Source organism: Panthera pardus, unplaced genomic scaffold, assembly GCF_024362965.1.
Source record: "Panthera pardus isolate Hobbes unplaced genomic scaffold, ASM2436296v1 HiC_scaffold_16, whole genome shotgun sequence".
Taxonomy (NCBI): Eukaryota; Metazoa; Chordata; class Mammalia; order Carnivora; family Felidae; genus Panthera; species Panthera pardus.
The window spans coordinates 76,178,548-76,196,027 of record NW_026526721.1 but is presented as its reverse complement, the minus strand read 5'-3'; the positions used below and the strand labels follow the sequence as shown (position 1 = coordinate 76,196,027).

General features: G+C 34.9%; 1 protein-coding gene across 2 annotated transcripts in view; it reads left to right on the top strand.

Annotated features, from left to right (window-relative positions):
- Nucleotides 1–12,362: 12,362 nt before the first annotated feature.
- The window catches only part of OSTN (osteocrin), a 42,262-nt gene continuing 37,144 nt past the window's right edge, over nucleotides 12,363–17,480 (top strand). The window contains exon 1 of one of the 2 annotated variants that reach the window (XM_019463515.2): nucleotides 12,363–12,505. The gene's annotated coding sequence lies outside the window, so the exon portion shown is untranslated. The remainder of the gene's footprint in view (nucleotides 12,506–17,480) is intronic. The other variant, XM_019463513.2, reaches the window with a different exon arrangement.

Genomic DNA, 17,480 nt, shown 5'->3' with positions numbered 1-17,480 from the left:
GGGATACTTCTAAATTAAATCAGGCCTGCCAGCCAAAAGTCCAGTTTTGCAGAAGGCTGTGGGGCATGAAGATTATGCATGAAAAAAAGGAAACTCGCTTTCCTCTGCTAAATATCTACTCACCTCTACCACACAAAGTCGTAAAAACATTGAAAATGCTAGTGTACTGTGCTTGTGTGTTCAAGAGAAAGAAAGAAAAAGAAAGAAAGAAAGAAAGAAAGAAAGAAAGAAAGAGAAAACACTTGATCTTAGCCAAAAGGCTGAGAAGCAATTGAGAGAAAGAAGGAAGAGCAAGAAAGAGCAAGCTCTGAATAAAAAAAAGATATCAAAGAAATTATATTAATTATATGAAAATATAAAAATATAATAACATTTAGACAAAATATTGACTTGCTAAAAAAAGTAGAAAGGAAAACATCTTTACTACTGACCAACTAATTTTTATGATGAACACATTGATGTACTATGTACATTCTCTCTATCAATAAATACTAATGGCTAAGCATCAGGCCTCTGAACAAAAATAAATCTGTTGACTAATTTCTGTATACCTCAGTTCTCCTATTTTCAAAATGAATATAATAAAAGAATTTACCTCATAGGTTTATTGTGATGATTAAATAAACTGGTATACATAAAACACCTTAAAGCAGTTACATGGTTCATAGTGTGTGCTCAATAAATGCTAAATATATATTTATTACATATTTTATACACATATATTGATATCAATATACACATATCACATATACACATATCAAGATATGTGTATAAATACACATATACACATATACACATATCAAGATATGTGTATAAAATATTTTTTTATTTTTAACTCCCAGTCATTGAGTTATAAATCCCTCAGTATGCCTCAATATTTCAGGTTAGGAGTAACCTGAAACTTGAAAGGAAATTTAGAGTTTAACAAAAACTACCAAATCACTGGTAAGTCATTCCTTCCTTCCTTGATTTGACTCCATTCCTTCCTTCCTTGATTTGACTTCAGAGTAAAATAAGCTTAAACGTTGTTTCTGCTTGAGAAAACAATGAATTAAAAGGTTTATAATTCTAGAATGCTCTGCCTGTAGTTGAGTAAATCACTATTTGTAATATACAGAGCTAATAATCGATGAAATGAGTGAAATCTGACCAGGACTTACATTCATACCTACACCTGTATACCCCCCTTGGAAATGAAAATATTTATAGTTTCATGAGCAAAAACAGTGTAACAAGAACTAATTCTGAAACAAGAAAGTGTAATGATCATATCACATATTACACATATGTTTTATTCAGCCAGTAGAGTTGTTTAGGCAACAGGATATAAACTATGTGATATGAGTATAATCAGATGAAAATTTACTTTGATTTGCTCAATATATCTGGCAATCACACTAGGATATGGTTTTATACTTTAAAACTTTCGTATGTATGAACTTTGATCAATATATAAAAGATAATCTAAACAAGCCTTTCTTTTATCTACTTGAACATATTTTCATTTTTGTTAATAGAATCACAAAGCTTAGAAGGACCTTACAAGTTTCCTAATCTCACCCCGCTCTTGATGTGATAATCCTTTCTTCTTCAGAACACCAGATATTTCCATTTTTTCCCAAGTAACTTTTGATATGGAAGCTAACTGTTCTTTGGGAGGAATAGTTTTATCGTCAAAAAGTATTAAATGAAAATGTTACTGAAAACAATCCTTTTGTTCCTGTTGAATTCAAATCTATCTCTTTTTTTTTGTAATTTATTACCCAGGATAATGATAGGATTCCTTATAGATTTCCTTTTCTTCAAATCCAATATATCCTTAGTTCTGATGGTCCTTAGATTAACTCCTATCCAGACCCCACCCTATGCTGGCCCCCCATTTGGGACACTCTAGTCTGTCTGTATCTCTCTTGAAGAATGATGCAATCTTACTAATATAGAAGAGGACTATTACCTCCATCCTTTGGATATCATATCTGTGTTTAAAAGTTTTGTTAGCATGTTTAGACATCTCTATCATTGTGTTTGTACTGGGTATGTTTACTTAAGGTAAAGCTTTGCTTTACTAGATGCTTAGAGAATTGAATCAGCTTGTTAGTGGCATTTCCTACTTATTTGAGAGGTTATGTCCCATGGCATATTAAAAAAAAATTATTTATTTTGATATGCCTGAGGATCCTTCCCAGTGTGAGTTCATGGAGGCAAGTTTAAGGGATGCATAATTCATGGAGATATTACTTCTCCACTGTGATGGAAGCTGATTGCCTAAACAGATGCATATCAGGAAAGGCAAGGATACCCAGAGCTGTCAAGTTTACCTCTCAGTGTCTCTGGTGTAGTACAGTGGAAAACAGTCTTGAGTAGGGTTTAGAGAAAAGGTTTTGGAATAGTCTTTCCTGCACACAAATCCCAGCTCTCTCATTTACACCTGTATGACTTTGAACATAGTCCAAACCTAGTTTCCCCATGATTTAATTGTGGATAGTACTTACTGTGTAAGATTGTTTTTAGGATGACATGGAGAGACAGTACAGTGTAGTTGCTAAAAAACATAAACTTTAACATCTGAAAAATTTGACTGAAATGTTGGCTTTACTATTTGCCAGTTTATTGACTTTGGCTAAGTTTTTATTTCTTCTTCTGTAAGATGAGGATAATCACGGTCTCCCTTCACTGCACAGAAGTGAGAATTTAATAACAATGCTGTCACATGGTAAGTTTTCAATCAATTATGTTTATTTTTATAATGACTGCAAAAGCATAATACAATACCTGCTTCAAAGAAGGTAATCAATAAATGGTTATTCTTATTATTCAGTGCCCACCCCTGTAATTTCCTATAATTTTGACTTTAGACAAGTAATTCCTGACTCAGCATGGGAGAGAACACATTTGACATGATATTGTTGGAAAACTTCCAAGTATCAGATGATTCTTTAGGGAAAGAGGCGCTTATAAAAATCGTGCAAATAAGCTAAAATAGGTGGGTTGAATTCTTTACAGCATAACATGGAGACCATCTTGGAATTACTTGCATTTCAATTTTGTCTTCCCCATTCAAATATAGGCTCCTTGAGAACAGGGTCAAGACTTCCACAGACCCAGCAAAATTCCTTGCATATTAAAGGAACAGGTAAATATAATTCTTTAAACTTATATACCTAAGTTTATATATCTATATAATTCTTTAAAGTTTTTTCATCTGTATAATGGTGTTAATAATAATTGCCCCGTTATCTAAGAGTATTGTTGCATCCACAGGAGAGCAGTTACTATAGCAGTGACATAAATTATATAAAGACTTGTCAGTTTTGAAGTGCTATATGTTGACAGGTCATTAAATCATTCCATGTTCAGACACCATGTGTGCGTGTGCGTGAGAGAGACAGAGAAAGAGAATTAAGAATATATAAGGCAGTTAGCCTTCTAGTGTGGCTTCTGGCGTCCCAGCATTTCCATGTCCTTAAATTGGTAAAGTCAATGATTTGAACTGTTGGAATTTAGCAGACAGAATCCTGTAGTTAATGTAACTGGTCGGGTGATCTTAATGGGGAAAGAGTGTAATGGGCAGAGGTATCAAATGGCAAAGGTATTCCATCAGGCTCAGCAAACAGTGTGGCTGTAAAAACAGTTTCTGAAATACAGCCAACAAGACTCTAGCCCCATAAAATAAAGGCAGAAGCCAATGGGCTTTGCCTCAAAGGGGGATCTGTAAAGCTCTAGTCTGTTGTAAAACACTCCATAATAGCAAGTACATACGTGCAGTGTGCCCTAGACATGGAATATATCAAAAATCTGTGCAATCCAGAGTGACATGAGGAGTTTCCTAGAGTCCAGAGGCAGCATTTAGTCCTCTGACCTGGAAGATTGGATGAAACAGAAATGTAGCTTTCTGGAGTTCACTTGAGGATGAATACAAATGAAAATAGGAGGGGGCTTGTAAATGCAGTTCTCACACCTCTGAATTTCACTCGAGGGATGATTTATATCAATGAAAAATGCAGTAGAAGATAAGAACCTAGCTAAGAGAACATGATTTGCGTCTCTCAAATAAATGTTTTCTTGCTTACAAAGTTGGGATGATAATAAAAACAATCTTGTCAAAAAATAAATAGAAATGGATTATCAAAATATTCTTATACGACATAAAAACGTAAGGAGGAAGACTTGTGTTTCCATTTAGCTTATAGGAAGCTGGATGACAATGTCACTTTTACAAAATCATGCAAAACCATAACTTTTTAGAATGCATCAGGAAACAGGTCAGTAGACAATCAGAGGTAGAAATTTCAAATGGTTGCAGCCCCCCTGAGGGGAGAAAGGGCACACAAAAGGTTTGACCTTAGGTAGAGTACCTAAAGAAGGCCATCATGAAAGTGGTTACAAAAGAAAACAGTTGATATTTAAATAATATTTTTAAGCCAATTTGTAAGCTATATTAGAATTTATATTTCCTGGAAGCTCAAGACATAAGTGAAATCCTTATTTGCTAGGCCTATGACATACTAAAATTTAACACACACAAACAATAGCAGACACTGAACTCAGCATGGGAAATAGTAAATGAATTTGAAGCTAGATCAATAGAAAATATTCTTACTGAAATACAGAGAAGGAAAAGAGTTTAGGGGCACTTTAGTGGCTCAGTAGGTTAAATGTCCAACTCTTGATTTTGTCTCAGGTCATGATTTCATCGTTCGTGAGATTGAGCGTCACATTGGGCTCTGTGCTGACAGTGTGGAGCCTGCTTAGGATTGTCTCTCTCCCTCTCTCTGCCCCTCCCCCGCTTGCATATGTACATGCGCTCTTGCGCGCGCGCTTTCTTGCTTTCAAAATAAATAAATGAACATTAAAAAAAAAGTTAAAATCAGACCTTCTAGGAGATAGGGGATTGTGTCAAATGATCTAATAACCATGTAACTAGAATAACAGGAAAAAAAAACGAGAAGGGTACAAAAGAAATATTTGAAGAGATAATAGCCAATTTCCCCGTAAATTAACAAAAGAAAACAACCAAGAAACTCAGGGACCTTCAGGATAAATATAAATAAAAATATAATTAAACACATCATAGACAAGCAGGTAATAGCAGACTTTGCATCAGACCCTATCTAATCCAAAAAAGATAGAACGTGAGCTTTGAAATACAGAAAGAAAAATTGTCACCTCAGAATTCCATTGTACACAATAATAACATTTAAAAATAAAGGTGAATTAGGGGCACCTGGGTGGCTCACTCTGTTGGGTGTCTGACTTCAGCTCAGGTCATGATCTCACGATTTGTGGGTTCATGCCCCACATCAGGCTCTGTGCTGACAGCTCAGAGCCTGGAGCCTGCTTCAGATTCTGTGTCTCCCTCTCTCTCTGCCCTGCTTGTGCTCTGTCTCTCTCCGTCTCTCAAAAATAAATAAATGTTGGGGCGCCTGGGTGGCTCAGTCGGTTAAGCATCCGACTTCGGCTCAGGTCACGATCTCGCAGTCTGTGAGTTGCAGCCCAGCCCCGCATCAGGCTCTGTGCTGACAGCTCGGAGCCTGGAGCCTGTTTCGGATTCTGTGTCTCCCTCTCTCTCTGACCCTCCCCCATTCATGCTGTCTCTCCCTGTCTCAAAAATAAATAAACATTTAAAAAAAAAAAAATAAATAAATAAATGTTAAAAATTTAAAAAAAAAGATGAATTAAACATTTTCTTGAACAAAACACTATAAGAAATGTTAAAGGAAATTCTTCAAGCAAAAGGAAAATACTACTACATGGAACTGTAACTCTAAATGCACACACAGACAGAGCAGCATCAGCTATGGTAAATGTAGTAAATATGAGGTTTTAAATATTTTTAAAATCATTAAAAATAATAACTGTGTAAAGCAAAAATGGAAAAAAAACTGGGTTTATAACAGGTAAAATTTTTAAATGTGTAACAGTAATACTATAAAGGAAGAAATGGATAAAGTAGAAGGAACTGTTGAAAGATTATTAGATTATGTATGAAGTAGAAAAATATTTGGAGAAAGACTGTGACAACATAGTGCTGAATATTGTAAACCTGTAGCAACAACACAAAAAATAAAAAGTAGGTAGAAATAATCATCTAAAATAAGGCAGAATGAGAGAAAATGGGGAACAGAGAACAGATGAGACCAAAAAAACACCAATTTTTAAGACTGTAGTTTTAAATACATCAATTATTGCATTAAATGCAATGGTCAAAACAAACCAATTGAAATTGAGAGATTGTCAGTGTCAGGTGGCTTAGATTGACTGAACATAAAAGAATGTGGGGGAAAAGATACACCATGCCATCAACAATCAAAAGAAAGCTATAGTGAATTTTTTAATATCAGACAAAGTAAACTTCAAAACAAAGATTTTTACTAGGAATAAAAAGATAAATTACCTAATGATAAAGAGATATAAAAAGCCCTAACATAAGGCAAAAGCTGATAGAACTGAAAACAGAAATAAAGAAATTTTGGAAACATCAATAATCCTTCAATAAATGGGAGAACAAGCAGACAAAAATCATTAAAAATGTAGATTTGAACATTATCAGCCAACTTAGCTGAGATTTATAGAATATTCCACCCACTAATAATAGAATACACATCCTTTATATGTTTTTAAACTTAAAAAAAAAAATGTTTCTTTATTTTGAGAGAGAGAGAGAGAGCAAATCCCAAGCAAGCTGAACAGTGTCAGTGCAGAGCCTGATGTGGGGCTTGATCTCATGAACCATGAGATCATGACCTGAGCCGAAATCAAGAGTCAGATGTTTAACGAATGAGGCACCTATGCACCCCCACAGTCTTTGTAAAGTACACATGAAACCTCACCAACTATATTATTGGCCATCAGACAAATCTTGACAAATTTATAGGCATTAAAATAATATAAAGTATGTTTCCTTAATACAAAACAAACTAGCAATCAATAACCAAAACAATATGGGAAAAGTCACCAAATATTTGGAAATTAAATGACATATTCTAACTAACCAGTAGTCAAAACTTTGAAAGAAAATTAGAAAATATTCCAAATTAAATAAAACATGAAAACAGAACATATAAAAATGTGTAGGATATAACTAAAGCAGTGCTTAGAAGGAAAATATATTACACTATATAACTATATTAGAAAAAAAAAGAAGTATCTATAATCAATAATCTAAACATCCATATTAAGAACATTGAAACAGATGAGCACATTAAACACAAATCGGGAAAAAGGAAGAAAACAATATGAAGTAGCAATCACTAAAATAAAATGACCAACGCACCTGGGTGGCTCAGTCCCTTGAGCATCCAACTTCTGCTCAGGTCATGATCTCAGCTTAGCTCAATCCCTGTGTTGAGCTCTGTGCTGACAGCTCAGTGCCTGGAGTCTGCTTCAGATTCTGTGTCTCCCTCTCTCTATGTCCCTCCCCCGCTCTCACTCTGTCTCTCTGTCTCTCAAAAATAAGTAAACATTAAAAAAATTTTAAAAACAATGAAAATAAATAAATAATAAAATTACCAAATGCTGATTCTTTCAATGGATAAATAAAATGTATAGAATTCTAGAATGACTAATTTAAAAAAAAGTCTGAAGAAAAAGAGCACCAGAATTAAATAACTTTAATACTTTAATGACATGGACATTTTATATGAAAGATGAAAGCTATGAGAGTGCACTCAGGAAAATTAGCTAGAATGATTAGCCCTAGACGTATTAAAGAATTTGAATTTGTAACTAAAAACCTTCCCACAAAGGCAACTCATGGCACAGATGACCCCACTTGGGGATTTCGATGAAACATTCCAGGAGTAAATAATACAAATTCCGCACAAACTCTTCTAGAAAATAGATGTGGGTTGTTACTGACTGAATATCTGTGTCCCTGCAAAATTCGTGTATTGAATGAAATCCTAACCCCCCAATGTGATGTTAATCAGAGGTGGAGTCTTTGGGAGTTGATTAGGTCATGACAGTGGAGCTTTCGCGAATGGGAATATTGCCCTTATCAAACAGGTTCCAGAAAGATCTCTCACTCTCCCTGCCATATGAGGACACGTTAGGAAGACCATAGTTTATGACCCAGAAATTAGGTACCCACCAGACAACAAATCTGCAGACTCCTTAATCTTGAACTTCCCAGAACATGAGAACTACGTGTTTGTTGGTGAAGCCAGCTAGTCTATGGTATTTGAATTATAGCAGTCTGAACGGACTAAGACAAGCATGTAGTTCTTCTCGATCATTTTATGAGACCAATATAACCATGTTACCAAAATCTGAAATATAAATTTTAAAGATATAAAAGGCCTATATCCCTCATTAATAAAGATACTTAAAAAGTTACATCACTTCAAATCCAGCAATATAGAAAAGGATATATGTCATGATCAAGCGGAATTTATGTCAGGAGGGCAAGGTTACAAGTCACTAGGGAGTGAGAGGTTGAAGGTGTGTAAATTGGCAAAGAGTGTCAAAAGGTACGGTCTTCTAGCCATAAAATAAATGTTATGGCTATGTAATGTATAGTTAATAGTACTATACTGCATATTTATAAGTTGCCAAGAGAATAAAACTTGAAAGTTCTCATCACAAGAAAAAAAATTATGATTTTTATGGAGATCAATGGTAATTACTGTGGTGATCATTTCATAGTGTACATGAATATCGAATCATTACATTGCATACTTGAAACTAATACGATGTTATATGTCAGTTATACCTCAACAAGAAAATTAGATGGAAATACATTTAACAAAGTATATACAAGATTTATATGCCTTTTACAACAAAAACAATTGTTAAGAAAAATCAATATCTAAATAAAAGGGAAGTATACTATGTTTACAGATCAAAAAATTTCATACTGTTAAGATGTCACATTTCCTCAAATTTACCTTATAAATTCAATGAAATCCTAATAAAATCCCAGCAAGCTCTTTTGTACACATTGACAAGCTGATCCTAAACTTTTTTATGGCAATGTAAAAGATCTAGAATAGCCAAAAGGATTTTGAAAAACTTCTGAAAGAAAACAAAAGAGAAAAATTTTTTTTCAAACTTGACTGAGAGAATGATTTCTCAGGGCACACACAAAAAAATGATCCATTAAAAAAAAAATGGCTGATTGGACTTAATCAAATTAAAAATACTCTGTGAAAGAACATGTTACGCAAATGAAAAGAGAAGTCACAAAGTGGAAAAAAATTGCGAAACACAAATCTTATAAAATTCTTGTGTCCAGACCTATGAGGACTCTCACAACTACATATTAAGCAAAAAATATGAACAGACACTTTACCAAAAATATATGAATGGGAAATAAATACAAGAAAAGATTTTCTACATCATTAGTCAACAGGAAAATACAAATTAAAATACCATGACAGGGGTGCCAGGGTGGCTCAGTAGGGTAAGTATCTGACTCTTGATTTCAGCTCAGGTCATGATCTCACAATTCATGAGTTCGAGCCCTGCCTTGAGCTCTGTGCTGACAGCATGGAGTCTGCTTGAGATTTGCTGTCTCCCTTTCTCTCTGCCTCTCTCTCAAAAATAAATAAACATTTAAAAAAATTACAGTGAGATACCAGTATACATTTATTAGAATGGCTAAATTTTTGAAAACAGCAATGAATGTCAAAAGCTAGAAAGGATGCTGAGCAACTGGAACTCGCATACATATCTGGTAAGAATGCAAAATGGCAGAACCACTTTGGAAGTCAGTTTAGCTATTTCCTAATAAGTTAAACATAAACATACCACATGATTTAGGAATCTCATATATATGTATTTGTCCAAGAAAACTGAAAACATAAATATCAACTCAAGAGTCCTATGTTAATGTTTACGACAGCTTTATTCATAATTATCCCAGACTGGAAACTACCCAAATTTTCACCGACTGGTGAATAGATAAAAAAATTGTGGTACATCCATCCAATAGAACGCTCTCGTTAAAAAGAAACAAAGTGCTGATACATTTAGCAACATGGATAAATCACAGAAGTTTTATTCTAAGCGAAAGAAGCCAGACACCAAAGACTACATACTGTATAATTTCCTACAGCCTCTGGAAAAGGCAAAATTATAGGGACAGAAGTCAAATCGGTGGTTACTAGGACCTGGGGGTTGGGGAGGGGGTTGACTCTAAAGAGGCATGAGGAAAATTTGGTGTGCAGGGGGTACATATAGACAAAGTCTATATCTTGATTTTAGCGGAGGTTACATAACATTTACATTTGTCAGAACTCCTAAAATTGTACATTTTAAAAGGTCGGATTTTGTGTGTATAAATAACACCCCAATAAACTTGAAAAAAAAATGTTAGGAAGTATCAGATTTTAATGCAAGTAAATCATGGCATTTGCTGTCATGATAATCTTTACCAAGCATCTCATTTGTATGTCTTTTAACACAGTTTTGAGGTTAAACAGTGTGCTGGGTCTTTTATCTATGCCCCAATCTCTTTTCCAATCGGGTTTGACCAAAGGTAAACACAACAGGAGATTATATTGAGGAAGCAGACTGAAATCTTGGTGTTTATTTAATAAATTCCCTCCCCTTTAGGTGACTCTTGACTGGCTGTATCCCTTGATGAAAGGTCACACTTCTTCTGCCAGGCAACTTTCTCTACCCAGATCTGTCTGTCCGTACTTACCTTTAACCCTTCAAGATTAGGGTTATCTGCCTATTATTGGTTTAGTCCAATAATAGGACTGCAATGTCCTTTCTGGTTCCTTTGCACTCTGCTCTCATTAAATTCTCCTCAAATTACTCAGTTTCAATGTACCGTCTCTTTACAGTCAGAATCCTGACAGAGCAAGTCTCAACGCCTGATTCCATCACTTTTAAGCTGTGAGCACTTGTGCTATCCATTTCACATATTTGAGCTTTAGTTTTTTTCATCTGTTAAATATGAATAATAATACCTCTTCAGCAAGGTTGTCCTGCAGATTAAGTAATGATATACTAGCTGAAAAGTTTTCATGAATATCTTCTCCCTTTCTCATTTTAATCTCTCCCTTCTATCACTGGATGTATATTCTCTTTCAATTTCTTCATATACTCTGGTTTCTACTCTGTCTTTCAAGGTAACAGAATTTCTCTGTCATGTATAAATGCATAAGTAATTTATATAAGGGTAGATAATATGCAGAATCCTGTGTAAATGGCTTAAACGTACCATGGTTATGTTCCTGGAATAAACTGTTGCTATTTCTACTGCTGCAGAACAGTTAAGTCAAACTTTTGAATTAGGTCAACAAAATCCACAAATAGGGTGGAATCTTTGGGCTGTTTAAGCAGGGACAGATCTGGAATAAATCAGCCACAGATATCACTTGTCAGCATGCTGAGGGAGGCATTTCAAATAAGGGTAGAAGGTACATCAAGAATATTGGCTTCTGGTAGCATTAGGATGCATCCATTAAATCTATATTGAGAGTTTTCCATCATGTGGATTCAAGCTAACATAATCGTTTTATGGCCGTAATGTCTAAACAAGGGTCCACAATTAGGCTGTATTTTTATCTTGACTTGTGAACTATCACTGCCAACTACTCAAATTTCAGGCTTGTTGAGACATATGTTATCCCTGGAAACCCTTCATAAAAAATAAAGCATTTTACTGTCCCACGAATTCACTGTGCTCCGGTCATACAATACATACAATCTGCATGTATAATGTTGTAAATGTGATTAGTAGGAAATGGAAAGGAAGAAAACATTCAGACAGAGGCAGGAATGTCTTGGTGAAAAAGAAATTAAAATCCTGGAGGACAGAGAAAGATAAGAATGATTACAACGTCTGCATTTATAGCCCACATGTCACAGTTAAGTATTTATAGTTTTGTTGGTAACAACCTTCCCAGTATAGCAATGTTAATTATGAAGTAGCTGTCAGTTTCACTGACACAGAGCTGTGCACCTGACTGAGCCTGAAACTACTCACCATTTCCATAGATGATCGTTTAATGTAAGGGTCCAAAAAATATACCAATAAATCAGTTTGGGTTTCTGATTATAATCTCCCTAAATCTTACATTGAAATACCCTAGTGACTTTCTTTTGAAAAAATCTTACTGCATTTTATTTCCCAGATTTGATGTGTAATTATCTGAGCTAGACTAAAACCTCAGGAAGAAGTGATGGGTCTAAGGCTGAACACAATACTAAATGTATACTTAAATTTTCCAGAGCCCAAGTTCCTGTTGCTACTTAAATACCATGATCAAAGCAATAGATAAAATAAATGTGGAGAATAGGAGAGAGAAAGAGAAAGACTCAGAGAAAAAGAGTAAGAGAGAGGGTGAGGGGAGGAGAGATTGAAGAGAAGCTTGGGAAAATGTTCAGTGGAAAACCTAGAAATGATGTAAGAGAAAGCAAAGGCAGGGATTGGAGTAAGGGGTGTATAACTGAGACTATAAAAACTCAGAGAGAAAACTCACCATCAGGGCTGAGTTTGGAAGAAACTGCACAGACAGGATTCTAAAGTTAGAATCTCCTGATTTTTCACAAGGTAAGTTATATATAAAAGCTATGAGAAAAATTTAGGTTTTTTTTTCTTTTAACTACTTTTTTTATTTTCACATACTTTTAAGATGTTTTGATTATATCCTGATCTTGAATGTTTTATGGTAATATTTATCTCTCTAAAATGAGTAGAAACTCTAAGAAGATATTTTTATAATACAAAATTAGGGTGGAGCTAATTGTATGTTCAGACATTTCATATTTATCGATTAATTTTTGCTTTTGTTTTCCACTTTGAAACAAAGAGAAAGACAACTCAAGATAATGATTTTCTGTAAGTGTTAGTAGTCTTAATTTTGCTTTCATCAACAATGTCCAATATTATAAAATTTTTAAATGTATAAAAATGGTTGACTTTTAAAAACCTAAGTAGAAAGAAAAGGTTTTCTCTTATCTTTATTTCTATCAAAATTGGAGTCTAAGAAATATCCCTGAATTAATCAAGTTCCAGAGTCAATATTCTATATTCTTCAAACCTAAAATATCCTCTTTATCTTCTTATAAAATTCAAACATACAAGTATGATATTAGTACCAGTTTAGAATAGACTTAAATCATATCTATTCTTTTGTATTTGAAGTGTTCTTGCTATTAAGTGATCAAATTGAGAGTTAATCTGAAACATATATTTGAATTACATGTAAGAAATTTAAAATTTTGCTTCAGGGTGTGGTAATAGTGTATACTCAATAAATTCAGTTCTAATGAGGAATATTGCTCCTTCAAATTACACTTCTAGAGTCTATAGGTTAAGGAATGGGATAATTATTTGTTTCTAAGTTACCTTTTTAGAAATTAAATAATTTTAACAATAATTTATGATTTTAATGCCCATAGAAGCTATCAAATTGATATGTCTTCCCAAAAGCATCAGGTACAGTTTGTGTCTTCTCTTTATTTTGATACTGGTCTTCAGCCCTCTTACAGAATTTTTCTAAGGAAACTCTCGTTGTAAGTGAATTGCACTGTGATGTCACTCAATATGGCATTTCAAGTTGACATTTGTTTCTCTCCTTTTTTTCTCAGAGTTTTGAAGTGATTCTTATATAATGAATCATGGGCAGTAGAGCAGCAGATCTGTGTATAGACCAGATTTGGGGGCCTCGAGATTATAATTTTAACTTCTTGTTCAAATACTTTCAATGATTTGAACCTTTGCTTAATAATATTAGATTAATTGAACTTGTTCCAAAGAAAAAGAACTCAAAGTAAGCAGCCCCAAAATATTGCCCCAACTCTGCCACTGTATAGTTTGTAACTTCAGACAAGCCTGAAGCACAGAGTAGGACTCAATTATATTCTGTTATTATGGAAAGAGACAAAAGGGCTGCAAGTGCCAGGGAGACTGAGTGGGAGAATGATCGAGGGAAGCTCCCACATCAGCCAGTTTTTCCTATATTCAGGAATGAAGACTTGGGGTTAATCTTTACATATCACCTCATTTAACCTTCTTGCCGATATTTCATCTACTGAGATCGCTACCTACAGGACACCTTTTGCTTAGTTACTATGGTGCCATCAGAGAAATAGGAGCTTTGGGGTCAGGAGACCAGACTTCTAATCCCAGTCCTGACTTCAGCATCTTTCACTCAGCCTTCCTGGGGCTTCATTCTTTCCTCAGTAAAACTGGAGTTTGGGAGGTTATAAAGATCGGGAGGTTATAAAAGATCCCAAGTTCCCTCCTAGCCCTGGATGCCTCTCTATACAGGTCAACTCCCCTGTGTCTGAGATCTCTCTGATTAGAGCCTCTTGCAACTGAGCCCTCTCTCTTCTTTCTCCACATTGTTCTCAGGGTACCCTGTGGAGCAGTGGTTAGCATTACCTGCCAGTAATTGCCTGGTGCCTTGGTTGGCTTGAACTGGTTATTGTCCAGCCTTTCCCTTACCAATGTTCCATGACATCAGGCCTCCACATGAGGCTGCTCCCACAGGAACAGCTCCTCTGCCATGCCTTACCCTGATCCCTCCTCTTCTTTGTCCATCTTAAATCTCTCCTTCATCTCCTCTCCCTTGGCCAAGTTCATTGTCTCTGAGCCTCACTCTCTCCATCTCTTGAGAGCTTTAAATCCAACAGTTTCCAATGAGCATCCCCTCCCTTTCTAAAATTCTGTGTTCCTAATGACACATAAGGCTGTAACCATGTGAAAAATGCACTTTTAAAATGTCATCCAGGCCACCACTGGCAACTTGGGCACTGACCCACCAAGTCAGAGCTGTGGTTCCCGTGGGACAATTTTGGTGGTTGCATTTCCCTGCAAGCTCTGACTTGTCTGTCCACGCCAGGGCTGGTAGAGGCTTCTCCTCTTCCTCTACCTCCTTTGCAGTCCATTTCTTCTCAGTTGTTCCCATGCTTGTGGAAGGTCTAGTTCCAGTAACAAGATCCTTCATTCCCATCATGCCCGCAGTGCTTCTGCTTTTATGACATAGTCTGACTATGCTATACAGTCAGTATCACCAAAACCCTGTGAAAAATCATGATCCTAACAAGATAACTACTGATTTTAAAAGTCAATAAAGCTATCTTATGAACTGTAAAACAAAAAGATGTATCATATAAAATTATATTAAAATTAAATTTAAAATTCACTTTTGTTAATATAATTAGAACTTGAATAATTATTTTTTGAGTATAATTTGGATTAATTCCCTTTCTTTTCTTCCCATTATGATATTCTGTTGTATGCTAATATTTTCATGGAAATATTTCATAGAAATATTGTTGCTGAAACTAATGGTAATGCATAATATGCTGTAACATCAAATGTTAGAGTGCTTGCCACGTCTAACTCTCTTCAGTAAAATTCCTTCCCTCACTCAATATTACCTTATTATAATTTATCTTCTACCACTTTGCCATAATTCTAGATTTCAGGTAACTTTGTTCCTTAAAATGAACAAGGGTAAAAAAGTATTTTTCATAACATAAAAAAGTACTAGGGCATATTTTGTGAAGTTGACAGATTTAGAAGGCAATACAGGATAATGACAGCTATTATTTGCATAATTAACTTGCGCTAGTCACTTTTATTATTTGTAATCCTTATAATAAACCTACAAAGTAAATCTTTGCCCCACCTTCCTGATGAAAATACGGAAACAGAGAGGCTAAGAAGCCAGCCCAGTCAGGAGTCACAACCACGTTGGTGTAACTTAAGGGCCAACCTCTTTCTATGGTCGACTTCATTGTATTAGAAAGTATACACACAGTCCCAGGCGTTAGGGCACCAGGATTCTAAAGTAACTCTGCTTGTCTCAGTACATCTATTTAAGAAAGCAAAATTATAATATTTTTCCTGTATCTAACGTGACTGATGTGATAATGAAAGGAAGTAAATTAATTTCAAAATAATAAAGTACAATGCAAATGTTTAAAAAATGGTTATTTGCAACCATTGCACTTGAAAGAAACGGAAGCATTAAGAGTCTAGTGTTGCAGGAGGAAGTCCCTGGGCAGGGCAAGTGGTTGAGGGGGTCTCCAGGTTGACCAGGCTGTGAGCGACTGGAGGACAGGGAGAGTGTCTTACTCACATTTATATCTCCAGTGCTTGACATGTAGTGTTTACCTAATAAATGCATCCTGTTGCATATTATGAAATGTATATTTTGGGCCTTTCATGTACATTTTAGACCGTATTTTTTCATTGATTATATTGGCTAGTTTAATGTAATTAAAATGTAAATTAATATTTTTATTAAATATATGTAAGTACAAAATGGGCTAAAGGTAAAAGTGGTGGTAATAGCCTACAATATCCTGAGGCTTATATGTGTCATCTATAACTGCATTTATCCAACTTTATCTTTTGAAAGCCTTTTTACACCAGGTAAAAATTCCCCATGCATTAGATGAACAAGCAGCATGTTTATGTGCAACTCTGCCAGCTTTTTCCTATCCATAGTTTTAAAGATTCTTGTTTTTCTCATTATAAAGCATTGGAATTAAACAACAAATCCCCTTAGCAGAATTGTCTACAGTCATACCCTAAAGTTTTTTTCTATTTCTGGACGACATCATTTTATATCAAGAAATTTGCATTAATTCAGGGATCCAAGCACAAATTAAGATTTGATAAGGAAAAATCTTAAACTCTGCTAGAATAATTATTAGAGAATATTGATTCATGTTGCTTTCATTAGAATGAGAATCTGAGATGTGAAACATTAATGGACTAACTGGGACTCTGGCATAAACTTCTTCATATTTACTGTGGTTGTACAACTTAGGCAAATTTCTACCCTTCTCTAAGCTTCAGTTTCCTGTCAATAAAGCCAGGATGTTAATATCTGCTCTGCATTCCTATTTACCTACCACATAAAACTGTTTCATTCATTTCATTCAGCACACCATGTTGATTCTACATACTTTGTTACAGATACATACCCCTGCTTTTAAATAATGCAATCTTCCTTTAAAGTATCTTTGTAGGTTTCCATAAATTTTTGCAACAGACTAGTAGTATGATTGGCAATTCCAAATAAGCAAAAAGAGAGAGATTTAACAACAAAGTTTGAGATTTTCTAAAGTAGTAGTGTCTAAAAAAGAATGAAAATGGTGCCAAATAGAATAAAACCAATTAACACATGTATAGTAGGAAGTTATCATTCTTCCCGATTCATAGCATTCAGGAAAAGTCCTTTTAAAATTCAGGTGTCTGCCACATTAAGAACACCTCACCTGTAAGCATTTTACTTTATAAGCAACTTGGGAGATGGGAAAATGTTTTATACTTTTACAAATAGGTTATACTTGAAGGAGCATGAAACTGAGAGTCTGAAAATGTAAGTTGTTTTTCTGGATCTTCTTCTAACCGGCTCTGTGATTTTAGAAAATGTACTTCTGCCGACTGAAGAGCAATGAGGAATGAGAAAAAACGTGTTTCTGATATTTTAATTAAAACAAAAAAAAAAGGGGGGGGGATGTTAAAGCAGCCTCAATTTGCACCTTTCTTGCAGGATAATACT